Source organism: Pan troglodytes, chromosome 6 (assembly GCF_028858775.2).
Source record: "Pan troglodytes isolate AG18354 chromosome 6, NHGRI_mPanTro3-v2.0_pri, whole genome shotgun sequence".
NCBI classification, from domain to species: Eukaryota; Metazoa; Chordata; class Mammalia; order Primates; family Hominidae; genus Pan; species Pan troglodytes.
In genome coordinates this window covers 164,569,904-164,589,414 of record NC_072404.2, presented here as the reverse complement: position 1 = coordinate 164,589,414, position 19,511 = coordinate 164,569,904, and the positions used below count along the sequence as shown (strand labels likewise).

The 19,511-nt window shown below is 45.1% G+C and overlaps 1 non-coding gene across 1 annotated transcript; it reads left to right on the top strand.

Moving 5' to 3' along the window:
- The first annotated feature begins 13,058 nt into the window (after positions 1-13,058).
- Positions 13,059-13,130, top strand: TRNAC-GCA (transfer RNA cysteine (anticodon GCA)). Its single transcript has one exon. It is a non-coding gene; the product is annotated as a tRNA-Cys (tRNA).
- Positions 13,131-19,511: the final 6,381 nt, after the last annotated feature.

Genomic DNA, 19,511 nt, shown 5'->3' with positions numbered 1-19,511 from the left:
TGGCCACACTCCAGAGTTTGCAGGAGGTAGTACCCCACCTCGCTGAGTTTTCTGGTCCTCTTTCACAGTGCTTTTCTTGGGTGCCCTTAATTTAATTAGACTTGTGAACTCCTAAGTTGCCTGTTGCTGTTGGCCCCATAAAGCTGTGTAGCAGAAGGAATAACTACCATTTATTGAGAGCTTCTTACTTTGGAAGACTTTACATACATCCCTTCATAACCCTGATGTATGTTTCATTACACCCATTTTATAGGTGGAGAGCTCCAGGCTCAGGGAGGTTAAGTAGGCCCAAAGTCACACAGCAACCAAATAGTAGAGCCAGGATTTGAACTCAGTTCTTTGACTCCAAAGCCCATGTGCTTGGCCAAAAAGTTGTTTTCCTGGGGCCAGTATGGTTGTTGAGAAAAGAAAAGCCAGCACCTCTTTTAAATTATTCCATTTTGCCTCCAGATTTTTTGACTGAAGATAAAATTGGGGGAAACAAAATATATTAAACAGAACATGCTCTGTGCATTTGCCAAAATGATGAACACAGTAAGAGGATAAAAAAGAATGTTTGAGGCAGGAAAAAACCCTTAGCGCTGAGCCCTAGCATTTTATAGCTGAGAAATGAAGAGGAGCGGAGTTGGGTCCTCCGAGGTCACAGGTGGGACAGGCAGGGCTGGTGCCGAGGGGATGCTCACTGTCTTACAGCCCCCCCGCCCCAGTATTTATTAATCACCACTTGTGTGCAAAGAATTGTGCTGGGCTCTGTGGAGAAACACAAGAGGATTAGGAATCCCTGGCTGCCTAGACAGCACTTAGCATCTGGTGGAGACTGGCAGCCTGGTTAAGCCTCTGGGGATCTGGAAAGCTGGGACCATCAGAGAGGCCTTTAGGCAGCTGTCTCTGATAAAGAACCGCATCCCCAGCTTTTCTTCATTCCTCTTCAGTGGATGTAGCCTGAACCAGCCAGGTGTCTGTGGGAGACCTTTCCTGAAGCACTGTGGTGGCAGCTCCTCAGATTAAGGGATCAGGGACAGAGGCCCTCCAGGCCCTACTGTTGCCAGGGCAACATTGAGTCAGGCCAGGGCCTCTCCTCCAGCGCTCTGGAAAGCATTACTGCTGCTGAAGCCTCTTGTTGCTTCCCAGTCATACTGGCAACTTCTAGATGACAATTTGTAAAAAAAAAAAAAAATCAACTTTGCATCTACCATTTCTAGTTGGTTTCCTTGAAATGAGGAATTTTAGTTACAATATAGACTTTAGCCCTTTTATTTCTGTTTTCTACAAAGGATGGCTCCAGGTTAAATGATTTCTCTAAAAAAAAGAAAGAAAAGGAAGGTGAAAGGAAGGAAAAAAGGGGAAAAGACCAGGATAGAAAGAAAGAAAAGAAAACATTAAACATAGTACTATTGATCGCAACCTTACATGAAAAGTTCTGTTCAGAAGTCAGAACTAGCCATAAGTTTATTAAGGATAATAACTAAAATCACTACAATTCATTGAGTTTTACCATGTTGCAGTCACTGTGCCAAATCATAAACGCTTTCCTTTCATTTTATCTTGCAACAACCTGTGAAATTGGTACTTGTGTCCCCTTGAACAGATGAAGTTCAGAGAGGTTCAGCCATCAGCAGCCAAGGTCACACGGCCAGAATTTAAACCTAAGTGGGTGGGAACCCCAGTTGTGTGCTATTAACCACTGTTACATACTGCCTCCCAATTTCAACATGGATCCTTAATAAAAAGGGCAAAACATGACTATTTCTCTTTGATTTGCAGCTCTCACTGTCTATGGGCACAGCATGTGAGTCTGGACCTGCCTGAAAGCACAGTTCCCTGGCTGCCTGGCCAGCCAAGCCCAGGCGACATTGGGAGACGCGCTGAGGTTCACCTGACCAGGGTAGAATAGGTGTTCCTGGGCACACTGGTGGTTAGAACACCAATCCAGTCCCCGTTTTAGACTGAGTCCTCTATACCTTAGGGACTTTGGGGAGAGCACTGTTATGGCAAGAGGCCACCTTTCTCTGTTTATTTCTGACGTTGGGACCTAAGAAGCCATTTGTTTATCAGTCAGAGGAGTAGTTGCATGAAGGAGATTATTATAAGGAAGACATACCTGCTCCCTAATAACACAAAATACACCCTGACTCTAATCCTGCCGGCTCAATGCTACCTCTGAGTTCTCACCATTCCCTCCCCGCCACTACCGCATGAATGAAACTCACTGCTTCTCTTTGTAAAATAATATCTCAAAATAACTCAAGAATTATAAGACAGGAGCATCACTGCTGTCTATTAATTCAGGTAATGGAAAGTTGAATTTTAATGACAAAATGTATCAATGAAAATTTCTATCCCTGCTGGTAATTTTAGTTAAAGAATGATTTATCAGGACAACAGACTGTTTCTTCTTAAAATCAGTATAGTCTAATAAGTATAAAATCTTTTTAAAAATTAAATGCAATCAGCTCTTCATTTACAGGATACACAGATAATCAAATTATGCCCTCAAAGGATTGAAATAGCTTGGATTTAAGCTAAACTCAATTAAGAAAAGTAAACAAGTATGAAAGGTGAAATTTGCCATTTTTCCACAGAAGGTACCAGCCAAGAACTACATGGTCCCATGATCAAATTTGCTGCAGGTAAATTATGCAAATTCTAAAATTTAAGATTTAAAAAATTTATTTATTTATTTTTGAGACAGGGTCTTGCTCTGTCTCAGGCTGGAGTACGATGGTGACATCATGGCTCACTACAGCCTGGACCTCCCACATTCAGGTGATCCTCCCGCCTCAGCCTCCTGAGTAGCTGGGACCACAGGCATGAGCCACCAAGCCTAATTTTCTTATTTTTAGTAGAGACATGGTCTCATCTCACTACGTTGTCTAGGCTGGTCCCAAACTCCTGGACTCAAGCAATCCTCCATAGGCCTCCCAAAGTGCTGGGATTATAGGTGTGAACCACCGCGTCTGGCGTATACAAAAAAATTTCTGCTAGGTGTGGTGGTTCACACCTGTAATCCCAGCACTTTGGGAGGTCTAAGGAGGAGGATCGCTTGAGCCCAGGAGTTTGAGACCACCCTGAGCAACATAGTGAGAATCTGTCTCTTAAAAAAAATTCTGTATATATTTTTCTATTTGGATGATAGTCATCACTATAAATCACATTAATTTTGTCAAAAAGTAAAGACACTAAGTTGGTTCCCATAGTTACCCCCTGAACAATTTAATAATAATGACTGTCCAACTAAAATTTGTATTATTTCTTTCCCACTTTAACCCAGTGGTTCCTTACTGTGTCTTGAATTAATCAATGCCTTACCAAGCCAATTTATCCAGTGATGCATTCTGAAATAAGTTTGGGAGAAAAAAAAAACCTCAAATGTTTCAGAGTGCTGCTAAAAAAAGCAAGTCAATATTCAGACCAATTTAAGCCAATCTCTGGTGTGTTTAATTCATACAGTAGACAAATTGAGAGAAATAGACACATTTTCCTTGCCCAAATTGTTGCCAGCTCTTCAGAGTCTTGAAACAAACGTTAATTGCATACAAACATGCTTGGGTGTTCATTTTACCAAAAAGATGAACTCTTATTAGTATGTAGTAATCACATAACAGAATTCCAGAATCTTATTTAAAATTCTTTGCCCCCAAATGAAAATAGCGTTTTTTTCTGGTTGTAGAAGGAATTTCTATGTTCTAAACAATAAAAACTTAACAATTGAATGAGTCCCTTATTTCTCCAAGAGAAGGTATCAAGTCTTTTCCATAACTATGGAAGAAATCAATTTTAACCACCCAGTATGAGGACTTCTAACCATCTCCACCTGTGAAATTACTTGGACGAGTTCATCCCTTCTCTGTAGAACTAAATCTGTAATATATTTTAGAATCTCTTTCAGATTCAGGACATGAAATCTTTATCAAATTTATAATGGTCAGCCAAATTTTTTGCACTTCATCTGTCAGTGTTTTCAAGCTTTCGTTTGTAGCCTCCGGAATCCCTTGTTTAAATAAAACAATTTTCAGAAGCTAAATATGTAAAATAACTCGTGCCTTAAGAGGCTGGAGAGGGAGCCAAGCCTACCTGCTCTGGCGCCCCCGTCTTCCCAAACTCCCCCTGCACTGAGGGGTCTCCAAGGAGGAAGCTCACTTCAAAAACCTCTGCCCTGGGCAAGTCACCAGGGCTCCTTTTCTCTTGCTTCAACCTTTCCTAGCCTCAATCCAAACTCTGTATGTTTAATTTATCCAGTGACACACTCCATGCTTACTTAATTCTTTGATAGAACAGTTTCTTAGTTTTATTTTTTTCCTTGTGGGATATGCATGCTTTCCTATTCTCTATGCGTTACTTGGCAGATGTTCATATCAGAAAATGGTAAGTCTCTATAACCTTGCCAGTGAAATCCAGAGAGCTAACATCCACTGAGAATCCCTGGAAGGCCGGGGAAGATAGCAGGACAGATGTCTTAAGCCCTGTGAGAAAGCTACAAAGACGTCTCCCCCGCCCCAACCCCCATGTTATTTTTACAGCAAACGCTTCCACGGTGAAGGCAACGGGAGATTCAGGTGCAAGGTGCAGCCTAGCAAGACCCCTGGCCACACACGCATCACTGCGGGAGGTTGGAGGGTCCCCTCTACCGGGCTTTCCAGGGCTTGGCGCGTGCTCGGAGCGTGCACTCAGCGGCCATTGTGTGTTTGATTTTTCCCAAGGGCAGGGCCGGCTTTTGTTCATTTCGCGCTTGCTCCAGAGTCTGGCGCAAGGTCCTCAGAGGTCCTCAGTGCACGCGAAATGAACGGATGAACAAGCCACAGGTGACAATGTGCGGGAAGAAACACGGGTACAATCCCAAATCTCTGCCCAGCTGGGATGGAGATGATTTTCTTCATTAAAACTGATCCAACACCTTTAAACGCTATCACTTAAAAATGGATTTTATCATTCCTTCTGATATTTCAGCCCCAATATTAGGTAGAGTACCCGGATCACTGCCAAATCCTCTTACCACCGTTGCAGGTGGCTGGTGTGCGGCAGAAATCCTGCTCCACGGCCCTGCCCTTTGCAGCAAGGTCACCCAGCTGCCTGATAAGGAGTCCAGGGACGGGCAGCAAGCGGGACTGCGGGGAAAGCGCCGGGCACGCCGCGTGGCACCCGAGGCCCGCCCGCCCTTCCTGGCTGGGTATGAACACCAGCCGCACCCGCGGGCGGCGACCCCGGGCTTCCTCTCGTTCAGGTCGCCTGGCGCGGCCGTGCCTTCCTGCTTCCCTACGGCAGCGGCACACGGGGACCTTGGGGAACCGGGAAGGGGCCCTTCCCCAAGCCAGGCCTCTGGCCCATCCAGGTCCCCTCGAGTCCCCCCAGCTCACCCAGAGCTCAGCGGGTCCCGTCCTCGGTCTCCCCGCCGGCCTCGCGGCTCCATTGCTGCCGCCCGAGAGGCCCTACGCGAGCTCCTAAAACCCTGCGCCCTCCATTTGGCGCCTGTGGGATGGGGCACAACCGTGTCGGTCTCACTGGTGCTGTGAGTGCAGCTGCGAGCCAATGGAGCAAGGACTTAACACAAACGATTATATTTTTATTTTAAAGATGTATTTATGCGTCTCTATCCATATTTTAAATATGCACATTTTCTCGATTAAATTAATTTTGATGACTTGACTTTTAGACGTTCCTCTGCCTGGGCGTTTTTTCTCCCGTCTGATGAGAACGGGAGCGCGCTGCTGGGTGCCCGGCAGGGCGCGCCGGCGGCCCACGGGCTGCCTCCCGGGCCAGCGCCACGTCGGGCCGCGCGGGGCCGCGCGCTGCCCCCTGCCGGCCAGAGGCGAGGAGGCCCCGGAGGCCGCGGCGCCCTCACCTGGCCGCTGGCGGCCGCTCTAGGAATGCGCGCGGCCTTCTCGGTGGTGGCGTCCGCCTCGCGCCAGAGACCCGCTAGTCCCGACATCCGAGCCCCAGCCCCGCCTGCCAGCCGGCTGGCCCTTAGTCGCAGTGCGGGAGCCGCCCGGCCGCAGCCCCGAACCAGCCCTGGTTAGCAGGAGCCGCTGTCAGGTTGCTTTTCTTGCACACACTGGCCTGCCGGCCCAAGGCCCCAGCAAATCCCCGTGCAAACACAGTTGGTGCAAACACAGTTGGTGCAAACAAAGGTGCGGCCGCAGGAATCTGAGAGCACAGGAAATATGAGACCTACCCCACCTCGAAGGCTCAACCCACGGCACAAAACAGCACAGAAGACCCGGAGGGCCTTGGGTCCCAGAAGGAGAGGGGACTCTGTGAATTGACCCCGAGCTTTAGGGTTGCTCAAGCTCCTTCCCAGGCAGCCTGCATTCTACCCACTTTTCTCGTTGTGCAGATGAGGAAACCAAGGCTGAGGCCCAGCTCCTGGCCGCTCGCTGTGTTTGTCCCATGCGGAGGTGGACCTGGAGGCGCTCTCTCATGATAGGCTGCACTTTTTTTTTTTTTTTTTTTTTTTTTTTTTTGAGACGGAGTCTCGCTCTGTCACCCAAGCTGGAGTGCGGTGGCAGGATCTCGGCTCACTGCACAAACTCTGCCTCCCGGGTTCACGCCGTTCTCCTGCCTCAGCCTCTCGAGTAGCTGGGACTACAGGCGCCCGCCACCACGCCTGGCTAATTTTTTATATTTTTAGTAGAGACGGGGTTTCACCGTGTTAGCCAGGCTGGTCTCGATCTCCTGACCTCGTCATCCGCCCGCCTCGGCCTCCCAACGTGCTGGGATTACAGGCGTGAGCCACAGCGCCCGGCCTGCACTTTTTTTCCTTGATATATTTTCAAATGTCTGCCTAGTTTTTTCCGAAGACTAAATTCTTTAGCCCAGGCTGCGGTGGCCCCCTAATAAAACCATGCAAAGACTAACCTCCTGGAGTGGAACTGCCTGGTCCAGGGTACGAGCGTTTTCTAAGGCGTTTGAGGCATAGGGCCAGACGATCCTCCCGCAGGTCGGCCGTCTCCCCTAGTTGTGTGTGGGGAGCAGGCAAGGAAGCCCCGCTCTGTGGGCGGGTGGGAAGGCTGGCAAGCACCCGGTGTATTTGAGTGACGTGTGCCTCCGTGTGAGTGATGTGCAGGCGGCAGGGCCTCTGTCCTATTGTGGGGCCTCACTCTTAACGGATTTGAATGCTGTGGGAGCACTGGGCGGCCAGGGAATCTTTTGAAAAGGCAAATTTGATCATAGTCCTCTCTTGCTTGGGAGGTTCCCCATTGCTCTTAGGGTAAGGTCCAAAATCTTTCAGGACCCACTAGGCCCTGCCTGCCTTCTCGGCCCTGTCCGGGGTTGCTGTAACAAAGTGCCACAAACTGGTTGGCTTTAAACAACAGAAATGGATTCTTGCAGTTCTGGAGGCCAGAGGTCCAAGATCAATGTGTGGTCCGGCTTGGTTCTTACTGGAGGCTCTGAGGGACACCGTCCCATGCCTCTCTCCTGGCTTCAGCATTGGATGCAGTGCGCCAGCGTGCACTTGGCCTGCTCCCTTTGTCTCCTCTCTTCTGATGAGCATAACAGTCATATTGGACTGAGTGCCCACCCTGCGCCAGGATGACCTGGTCTTAATTAACTATTACATTGGCAATGACCCTATTTCCAAAGAAGGTCACCTCCTGAGGTTCTTGGAAGGACATGAACTTTGGGAAGACCCTACTCAGTCCACACAGGCTGCCTCCCAGACTCCGGCACCCTGACCTTCTCTCTGCTCTTGGCACCCCACTGCCTCAGGCTTCACCCATGCCGCCCAACTTCCTGGGCTGCTCATCTCCCAACTAACGTTCCTTCCTCCTGCACGGTGTTGTGGAAATGTCACTCCCTCAGAAAAGGCCTCTGGAACACCCCAGCTTAGGGTAACGGTGGTGCCCACTCTCCCCCTTCCCCTTTCTAGGTTCACAGAACTTAAGACAGTTATCACTGAAGTGACACCGAGTGACAGTGGGTGTTCATGTGTGCCTCCTCCACCTAAATCTGCTCCTCAGGGGCAGAAACCAGGTCGGCTGGATGAACAATAACCTTAATTGCGTGGCCGAGGAGGCTTACAGACTGACCTGGGAAGCCTGTCTCCACAGGACAGGCCCGAGGTGATGAAGACCTGTGCCAAGCCCAGCACAGAGTCTCTGAGGAAGGGCTCAGAGATGTGGCCCCTGCACATGGGAGGGAGATCCAAATCCAGGCTCCACTCTCCCTGGGATGACACAGTAAATAAATGCCACCTCCTGACCCAGCTCACAGGGCCCTCTGTGGCCTGACCCCACCTCACCTCCACCTCAAATCACTGTCCTGCTCTGCCCCCTCTGCTGCCCCACACTGGCCTCATTCTTGCTTCATCCTGCCAAGCCACTTCCAAGTGGGTCACTCTACCCAAGGCCTGGGATCCACTGCATCCAGAATTTTAGTTATTTTTATCTACTTATTTTTTGAGACAGGGTCTCATTCTGTCACCTAGACTGGAGTGCCAGTGGCACTGCAGCCTCGACTCTCCAGGCTCAACTGATCCTCTGGCCTCAGCTTCCCAAGTAGCTGAGACTACAGGTGCATGCCACCACGCCTGGCTAATTTTTTTAAAAATCTTTTGTACAAATGAGTTTTCGTTATGTTGCCCAGGAATGGTCTTGAACTCCTGTGCTCAAGCAATCCGCCCACCTCAGCCTCCCACAGTGCTGGGATTGCAGGTGTGAGCCCGGACATGCATCCAGATTTTTCCTCACTGGCTTCTTATCATTCGGATTTCAGCTCCAATCATCGTTTCCTGACCATCCCTGTTGTCTTCCATCAGAATACCATGCTTTATTTTCCTGTAGTGTTTTCAATATCTGTGATGTTTTCATTCATGCATTAGTTTGCTTGTCTGTCACACTGCACCTCTGGGAATATAGCTCCATGGGGCCAGGGCTATGTTTCTTGGCCTCGTTCACTGCTGAGTCCTCAGTGCCTAGACTAGACCCTGGAACGTAGTGTATTTGTTAAATGACTGAATGAGTCGCTTAGTCCCCCTGAATCTGTTTCTTCAGCTATAAAATGGGAGCAGTCTTAACTATTTCCTAGGATATAACAATTGTACCTGCCTCAGACAGCTATGAGGATTCTATAGGATAGTGTATATGAGCCTCCAACATAAACACTCAGCACACATGAGCCATTATTTCTATCTCAGATTCACCCGTCCTCACATGGAGAGGGCAGGACTGGGAATGAGGTGGTAACTCTTTCAGATCCCAGTGATCAGCTCTCTGTTCTTCCAGTTATCCAACCTTTACTAGAAAAGATGAAAAAAATATAGTATTGTGGAAACAGCCCTGGACTTGGACAGAGAGGTCTTGAAATTGAGTTCCTTGCAAATTTTCTGAGGCTGTGTCCTCATGTGCAAAATGGAATTAATTATTCCTATAGAAGCATAAATGAGGCCAGGCATGGTGGCTCACACCTGTAATCCTGGCACTTTGGGAGACTGAGGCAGGAGGACTGCTTGAGCCCAGGAGTTCAAGACCAGCCTGGTCAACAGAGCGAGACCCTGTCTCCAACAACAACAACAACAAATCCAGATGATGTGGTGGTGCAGCAGGCCTGTAGTCCCAGGTACTTGAGAGGCTGAGATGGGAGGGCCGCTTGAGCCTAGGAGTTTGAGGTTACAGTGAGCCATGATCACGCCACTGCATTCCTGAGCAACGGGGCAAGACCTTGGTTCTTTAAAAAAAAAAAAAAAAAAAAAGGCACTTGAATGAGTACGTTATGTGTAAATTATAATGCACTTATTTCCCAAATTAGCATTCCTTGGAGTCTTTTTTGTCTTATTTAGGCAATTACGTACTAATTATGTCAAAAGGAAATGATATTGCTTGTAATTACTAGAAGAGATATGCTTAAATTTGTAATATTTGTGGGTTTTTCTGATTTTCAAAGTGATACATTTTATTGCAGAAAATGTGAAGAATATAGAGGAATATAAAGAAAAACGTTCTGAAATCACCCATAACCCCTATATTCATGCTTTAGTCTTCACATGTGTGCCCTGGAGCAAACAGTGCACGTGAAGGGCATCCTCACCGAACTGAGATGCCCTTAGGTGGGTGATCCAGGAAGCTGACAGGTAGGTGGCTTCCTAGAAGGCCACGGAGAGGACCTGTGCCAGTTCCACGCACTGAGGCTTGTTTGACTGAGTCCTGGGAGTGGCTGGATGGGAGGGAGGGCACAAGAAGGGGCTATGGCCCTAAATAGGGCATTTAACTATAGATTAAGAGCTTCCAATTTGAATTGAGGTGCTTCTGGGGGCCCTTAAACTTAAAAAATAATTTCTTAGTGGTTTAGGAAAATAAAACAATCACTGAGAATACCAAAAAGTATAAAGAAGAAATAGTCACTAACAATCTCACCATGGAGCTAGGAGATATTAGGATCTCAAAATATTTCTTTTTATCTTTTTGTTTGGTTGATTCTACTTATTTTTACCTTTGAGATAATACCTACTCTCATTTAACATCGTGATTCCCAACCGTGGCTGCACACTGGAATCCCCTGACAGCACAAACTATCAGTGTCTGGGTATCACTCTAGATATTCTGATTCAACTGATCTGCCCCCTCCTACCTGCATTAGTACTTTTAAAACCTCCCTAGGTGATTCTAAGGTAGTCAGAATCGAGAACCACTGACTTAAGATGTAATTCACATTTTCTTGTGAATTATATCAAACATTTTAAATAGCTAGTTTTCTATCATGTAGATATGCCATAGTTTCTTAACCACCTCTCTAATATTAGGCATTTCTGTTTCTATTTGTTTAATTATTATTATTACTTTTTTTTTTTTGAGACAGGGTCTTCCTCTGTGGCCCAGGCTAGAGTGCAGTGGTGCAGTCTTGGCTCACTGCAACCTCTGCCTCCCGGGTTCAAGCTATTCTCCCACCTCAGCCTCCTGAGTAGCTGGGATCACAGGCACGCACCACCACAGGCCGGCTAATGTTTGTATTTTTAGTAGAGACGGGGGTTTCACCACATTGGTCAGGCTGGTGTCAAACTCCCGACCTCAGGTGATCTAGCCGCCTCGGCCTCCCAAAGTGCTGGGATTACAGGCATGAGCCACTGCGCCCTGCCATCTATTTGCTTAAATATTTTAAATAACACTTAAGAGCACTTAAATATCTTTGAGCCAACATTTGTTCATATTTCACGCTTTTTCTGGGCTGGGTTCATAGAAACAGAATTACTACTAGGTCAAAGGGAATTGTTTTAACTTATCTCTTATTTTATACTGCCTTTCCTCTCGAGAGAGATTATACCAAGCCCAGGCATGGTGGCTCAGGCCTGTAATCCCAGGACTTTGGGAGGCCAAAACAGGTGGATTGCTTGAGGTCAGGAGTTGGAGACCAGCCTGGCCAACATGGTGAAACCCTTTCTCCACTAAAATACAAAAATTCGCCGGGCATGGTGGCGGGCACCTGTAATCCCAGCTACTTTGGGAGGCTGAGGCTGAGGATCTCAGCTCACTGCAACCCAGGTGGTGGAGGTTGCAATAAGCCAAGACTGCGACACTGCGCTCTAGCCTGGGCGATAGAGCAAGACTCCATCTCAAAAAATAAAAATAAAAATAAAAAATTGTACCAGTTTACAGGCCTAAAATAGTATGGACTTACCATGCCCTTGCCAGTATGAGGATTGCTACTTTAATTTTTGTCCATTTCAATACAGGAAAAATGTTAAATGGTGTTGTTTTCATTTGCATGTCTTTGGTTTTACTAAGATTTATTTTGACTTACTAACACTTATACTTTTCTATCAACTACTATTATACTATTTCCTTTTGTGAATTGTCTTTTGATGGCCTTTGCTATTACATGTGGGCTCTTTACTTATTAAGGATATTAATTTGTAATATTTTGACTGTCCTACATGACAGAAATATTTTCCCAACTTGGTGTTAACCTTTTGATTTTGTTTACATACCTGAACCTTTAATGCTTATGTAGCCGAATCTATTGGTATTTTCTGTTGGGATTTGTTCCATTGTGTATTAGAAAGTCCTTCAGAAATCAGTTAGATGCAATTTATACTGTCTTATGCTTTTATTTGTTTGATATTTTATATGTAATAATTTAATCCACTTGGACTTTATTTTGGTATATAATATGAAGTTTAGTTGCCACTTTATTTTTCCCAAATGGCCAACTAAGTCTCCCAGTAGAATATATGTAAATGACGCTTCCTTTCCCCTATGAATTTGTGATGTGTAAAACACGGTGGTTGAGTGTATGGACTCTGTTGCCAGACCACTTGAGTCTGCATTTCCACTTACCAACCATTTGACGTTGGACAGCTTTTTCAACGTTTCTGTGCCTCAGCTTTCTCATCTGTAAAATTGGGACACCAGTCATAGCGCCAGCCTTACGGAGTCGCTGTGAACACAACTGCTCTGTAAAAGTGAGTGACGCTCTTTCATTCAGTTCGTGCGTGGACTATGGTGGGCTCCCAGGTCTGCGTTCCAGGTGTTCTGTCCCTGCACCGAGTCCATTCTTGTGTCCTGGCAGATGCTGATGTGTAGTGGGGCAGGCTCTCTCCCGCTGCTGTCACTTTTTGGTTTTCTGGGCCTCCATCTCCTATTTTGCTTTAGGAAATAAATGGCCTACCTTTTCTTCACTGCTCCGGGCCCTCCATTTTCATCGCAGATAAGCAGTTAGTTGAAAAAGACAATGCTTGCATCAGATAAAGGCCTAAGAAGGTCTTCGTGGTTTGCGGGGAGGAGAACTGGTGTGGGGAAGGGCCATGAGTGACGTCAGAGGATCGTGGGAAGAGGACAGAGGTGGAGAATAAAGATGAGAGCAAAAAGGGAAAGAGCCCAAAAGGGACGGATAAAGAAAAGGTTCGAGGTGACAGCGGCCGAAGGAGTAAACGCCGTGAGCCGGGGCTGTCACCCCGGGGTTTCTTCCCAAACTCGGGGAAGAAAGTGCATTGGAGTGTGACGGTAAGAGCGCAAAGGTCCGAACTGGCCGCCGGAGAAAAGCGCCGCCCAAAGCGCGGACCCTGCAGTGCTGTACGCGGCTTGCGTGCGGCTGACTACGAAGACGTGAGTGACGCTTTTCTCCTGTGTGACGGGGGTATAGCTCAGCGGTAGAGCATTTGACTGCAGATCAAGAGGTCCCCGGTTCAAATCCGGGTGCCCCCTGAACAGTGGCTTTTAGAGGTTTCTTGGCTCTAGCAAGACCTGCATACAGAGCAGACTGATTTCCAAAGACCTTGCCGTGTAAATCCGCGTTCCCTCTGCGCCATGACTTTTAGAGGTTCCCAGGCTCTAGCAAGACCTGCGTACATAGCACACCGATAGCAAAAGACCCTGCAGCCCCACTGGAACTGAAATATAGGACCGTCTTTACCCTCACACTCCCAGAGAGGGCTGGTTTCCCATCACACATTTCTTCCGACCTAAGTGGGGGGGTTAGCCAGGTTCTCTTGGAGAGGCAGGATCTCCAGCGGCTGCTCCTGGAAAGGTGTAGAAAAGCCCCGCGGGTTTCCGGGCTTCAGCAGTACCTCGCATCTCACACACCTGCGCCCCTGGAGCCACAGTCAGGTTCCCAGCCACATATATTGTTCAAGTAAGGATGATTTGGAGAGGAGTATAATTCTGAGTATGATTTGTTTTCGTATTTTGGTAGACCAGATATTGAATAGCGATTCTATTCAATAGCTATTTTCAAAAACACTCGCAGAAAGTGCTCAACAGCTATTTTCAAAAACACTTGCAGAAAGTGCATACATACTACCATAACTAAATATTTTATTATACTAAATCAGCTGTTACAAAAAAATAATTTAGTTTATTTGCATATATATCACCTAAAAAAAACCTCACACTTTATCTGAATTGGTAGACTATCCCAGCCTGTTTGGATGGACTTGTGAGTTGTGTGTACACCACATCCGGTTCCAACGACATCCTGCTGAATCTTCTTAGGATTTACTAAAGACTTCCTTGCCAAGAACATTGTTTTTATCGCAGTGCTGTGCTCCCCAAATCGCACCCTTGTATTGTTGCTGCACAGAGTTCTACCTTCAATATTGCACTTTTAAACGGAGTACACCAGCATTCACAATAATGGCAACTGTTTCATCTTTTATAAAGTGAACTTCCAAAAGCTTTGGTTCCATTAATTAGATGCCAGGACTACAGACCTGAAAGGGGATTGTCCTCAATAACAGACCGATGTTCACCTTTTTAATAATGGCTTTGTAGTTTCTCAACTTCATTAATCACCAGCTTACCAACTCATTATTCCCCAGGATAATGTTTTCCTCAGAAAGGTTTATCTCCATTGGCTGGTGGGGAGGGTGCACTGGAAGGAGGAGAAAGTCAAAGTAGGGTAGTCCATGCTCCTCCTGAGGTGTGAGATTGAGATTCTGGAGCAGAAATCAAAACCTTGGAGTCAAGTCTTTTTTTTTTTTTTTTCTTTTGAGACAGGGTCTTGCTCTGTTGCCCAGGCAGGAGTGCAACAGCACAATCATGGCTCGCTGCAGCCTCAACCACCTGGGTTCAAGCAGTCCTCCCACCTCAGTCTCCAGAGTACCTGAAACTACAGGCGATTTCTTTTTCTTTTCCAAGGATGGTTTTAAATTTTTTTTTATTTTAGGGTTGGGGGTACATGTGAAGGTTTGTTACATACATAAACACATTTCACAGGGGTTTGTTGTACATATTATCACATCACCCAGGTATTAAGCTCAGTATTCAATAGCGATCTTTTCTGCTCCTCCCCCTCCTCCCACCCTCCCCCCCAGGTAGACCGCAGTGTCTGTTGTTTCCTTCTTTGTCTTCATAAGTTCTTATCATTTAGCTCCTACCTATAAGTGAGAACATGCGGATTTGGTTTTCCATTCCTGCATTACCTTGCTAAGGATGATGGCCTCCAGCTCCATCCATGTTCCTGCAAAAGACATGATCTCATTCTTTTTTATGACTGCATAATATTCCATGGTGCATATGTACCACATTTTCTTTATCCACTCTGTCATTGATGGGCATTTAGGTTGTTTCCATGTGTTTGCTATTGTGAGCCGTGCTGCAATAAACATTTGTGTGCATGTGTCTTTATGGTAGAATGCTATACATTGCTCTAGCTATATTCTCGGTAATGGGATCAAATGGTAGTTCTGCTTTTAGCTCTTTGAGGAATCGCCATACTGCTTTCCACAATGGTTGAACTAATTTACACTCCCACCAACAGTATATAAGGGTTCCTTTTCTCTGCAACCTCACCAGCATGTGTTATTTTTTGACTTTTTAGTAATAGCCATTCTGACTGGTGTGAGATGGTATCTCATTGTGGTTTTGATTTGCATTCTTCTAATGATCAGTGATGATATTCAGCTTTTTTGCCCATACTTGTTGGCCGCATGTATGTCTTCTTTTGAGACCTGTCCATGTGTTCATGTCTGTTCATGCCCTTTGCCCACTTTTTTTTTTTTTTTTTTTTTTTGAGACGGAGTCTTGCTCTGTCACCCAGGCTGGAGTGCAGTGGCGACATCTCGGCTCACTGCAAGCTCCGCCTCCTGGGTTCACGCCATTCTGCTGCCTCAGCCTCCCCAGCAGCTGGGACTACAGGGGCACACCACCACGCCTGGCTAATTTTTTTTGTATTTTTAGTAGAGACGGGGTTTCACGTGTTAGCCAGGATGGTCTTGATCTCCTGACCTCGTGATCTGCCCGCCTCGGCCTCCCAAAGTGCTGGAATTACAGGCTTGAGCCACCGTGCCCGGCTGACCTTTGCCCGCTTTTTAATGGGGTTGTTTGTTTTTCTCTTGTAAATTTGTTTAAGTTCCTTATAGACCTTTGATGGATGCATAGTTTGCAAATATTTTATCCCGTTCTGTAGGTTGTCTGTTTACCCTGTTGATGGTTTGCTGTGCAGAAGCTCTTAAGTTTAATGAGATCCCATTTGCCAATTTTTGCTTTTGTTGTGATGGCTTTTGGTGTCTTTCTCATGAAATCTTTGCCCATTCCTATGTCCAAGATGGTATTTCCTAGGTTGTCTTTCAGGGTTTTTATAATTTTCAGTTTTACATTTAAGTTTTTTTTTTTTTTTTTTTTTTTTTTTTTTTACATTTAAGTCCTTAATCCATTTTGAGTTGATTTTTGTATATGGTGTAAGGAAGGGATCCAGCTTCAATCTTCTGCATATTGCTAGCCAATTATCCCAGCACCATTTATTTAATAGAGAGTCCTTTCCCCCTTGTTTGTTTTTGTCAACTTTGTCAAAGATCACATGGCCATAGATGTGCAGCCTTATTTCTGGGCTCTCTATTCTGTTCCACTGATCTATGTGCCTGTTTTAGTAACAGTACCATGCTGTTTTTGTCACTGTAGCCTTATAGTATAGTTTGAAGTTGGGTAATGTGATTCCTCTAGCTTCGTTCTTTTTGCTTAGGGTTGCCTTGGCAATTCAGTCCCTTTTTTGGTTCCATATAAATTTTAAAGTATTTTTTCTAGTTTTCTGAAGAACGTCATTGGTAGTTTAGTAGGAATAGCATTGAATCTATAAATTGCTTTGGGCATTATAGCCATATTAATAATATTGATTCTTCCTATCTATGAGCATGAGATGTGTTTCTATTTGTTTCTGTGTTCTCTGATCTCTTTTGATCAGTGTTTTGTAATTCTCATTGTAGAGATGTTTCACCTCCCTGGTTAGCTATAAGAGATAGAAATATTCCCGGACATTTACACTCTCCTAAGACTGAGCCAGGAAGAAATTAATTCCCTGAACAGAACAATAAGGAGCTCCAAAATTGAATCAGTAATAATAGCCTACCAACCCAAAAAAGCCCAGGACCTGATGGATTTGCAGCTGAATTCTACCAGATGTACAAATAAGAGTTGGTATCATTCCTACAGAAACTATTCCAGAAAATTGAGGCAGAGGGGCTTCTCCCTAGCTCATTCTATGAGGCCAGCATCATCTTGATACCAAAACCTGGCAGAGACACAACAAAAAAATAAAACTTCAGGCCAGTATTCTTGATGAACATCAATGCAAAAATCCTCAACAAAATACTTGCAAACAGAATCCAGCAGCACATCAAAAAGCTAATCCACTGTGATTAAGGAGGCTTCATCCCTGGGATACAAGGATGGTTCAACATACAAAAATCAATGAATGTGATTCATCACATAAACAGAACTAAAGACAAAAAACACATGATTATCTCAATAGACGCAGAAATGGCTTTTGAGAAAATTCAATATCCCTTCATGTTAAAAACTCTCAATAAACTAGGTACTGAAGGAATATACCTCAAAATAATAAAAGCCATTAATGACAAACCCGCAGCCAATATCATTCTGAATGGGTAAAAGCTGGAAACATTCCCCTTGAAAACCAGCACAAGACAAGGATGTCCTCTCTCACCACTTATATTCAACATAGTATGGGAAGTCCTAGCCAGAGCAATCAGGCAAGAGAAAGAAATAAAGGACATCCAAATAGGAAGAGAGGAAGTCAAACTATCTCTGTTTGCAGACGACATGATTCTATATCTAGAAAACCCCATATTCTTGGTCCAAAAGCTTCGTCAGCTGATAACTTCAGCAAACTTGCGGGCTACAAAATCAATATACAAAAATTGCTAGCATTCCTATATACCAACAATAACCAAACTGAGAACCAAATCAGAAAAGCAATCCCATTCACAATTGCCACAAAACAAAACAAAAAAATACCCAGGTGATTTGTATGTTTTGTAGATACAGGGTCTTGCTTTGTTGCCTGGGCTGGTCTCAAACTCCTGGGTTCAAGCAGTCCTCCTGCCACCACCTCCCAAAGTGCCGGGATTACAGGCCCGAGCAACTGCGCCCAGCTTGGAGTCATAGTCCTGACCATTGTCAACAGCCCAATCAGACACAGGCAGGCCTCTGAGTCTCTTTCCAGGTGGGTGGCATGGAGGAGGCAGCTAGATCCGTGTTTTCCAGCAGTCCCTGAACTCTCCGAAGAATTTTTCTATTCAAATTTTAATCACAATCTTAGCATTTTTAATATGGGCATTCTAGGACTTGTTTGGGTGGACACTTCACAACAAAAAGCTGTTTCTAGGCACTGTGTGCTTGGGTGTGCCTGTACGCGTGTGTTTGTGATTCACTTGTCACCATGTGGTGCTTTAATACCTGTGATGGCAAAAGAACAGAAGCTCAACTAAGTCCACAAGAGAGGGAAGTGAGAGTTGTGCTCACAGAGGCGGTTTCCCAGACGTGCTGGGGCCCAGCGGGTCTTCACAGGCTTGTGAGGGACAGCCTCACAAACACATTACACAGAGCCTGTTAGTTCTAGCAAGTTAGTTTCCTCTGAATGAAACTAATTATTTGAGTGTTATTTATGATTTCATTTGTAATGATTTCTAAAAAAAAAATTGGTTTTTTGGAGAGACAAGAGTCTTGCTCTGTTGCCCTGGCTGGAGTGCAGTGGTGTGATCTTGACTCACTGCAACCTCCACCTCCTGAGTTCAAGTGATTCTCCTGCCTCAGCCTCCTGAGTAGCTGGGACTACAGGCACATGTGAGCATGCCCAGCTAATTTTTGTAATTTTAGTAGAGACGGGTTTCACCATGTTAGCCAGGCTGGTCTTAAACTCCTGACCTCAGGTGATCCACCCACCTCAGCCTCCCAAAGTGCTGGGATTACAGGCCTGAGCCACCACCCATGGCAGGATTTCTAAAATTATTTTGTTTTTATAGCCGTATAAAACTGTAAGTACAGGGCATTTATATGTAGTTTTGTGTACATATGTGTATACAGATCTAAGAACTAAACTAAATAAACTAAGAAATAAACTAAAATAAAATTAACTCTGGGGCTCTAAGAGAAATGTTTCTCTTTTGAAAGTGTACAAGAAACCAGCAAAGAGGTTACATGCTGGCCAGGTGACAAGGATGGAATGGAGTCTTAATTTTTCTCTGTATGCCATCTTGTACATTTTAAACTCTGAGCCACGTGAAATCGTTACTCATACAAAAGCTAACTAATTCACACATTTAGAAAACCTCAGTTTAAATGTTCCGACTTTCCCAAAAGCAAATGCGATAAAAACAAAGATAAATAGCCGGGACTTAATTAAACTAAAGAGCTTTTGCATGGCAAAACAGACAGTCAGCAGAGTAAACAGACAACCCATAGAGTGGGAGAAAATCTTTGTAATCTATACAAAGATTACTAATATCCAGAATCTATGAGGAACTCAAACAAATTAGCAAGAAAAAAATAAATAATCCCATCAGAAATTGGGCTAAGGCCATGAATAGACAATTCTCAAAAGAAGATATACAAATGGGCACCAAACATATGAAAAAATGCTCGACATCACTAATGATCTGGGAAATGCAAATCAAAACCACAATGTGATACCACCTTACTCCTGCAAGAATGGCCAGAATCAAAAAAATCAAAAATAATAGATGTTGGTATTGATGTGGTGAAAAGGGAACACTTCTACACTGCTGGAGGGAAGGTGAACTAGTACAACCACTACGGAAAACAGTGTGGAGATTCCTTAAATAACAAAAAATA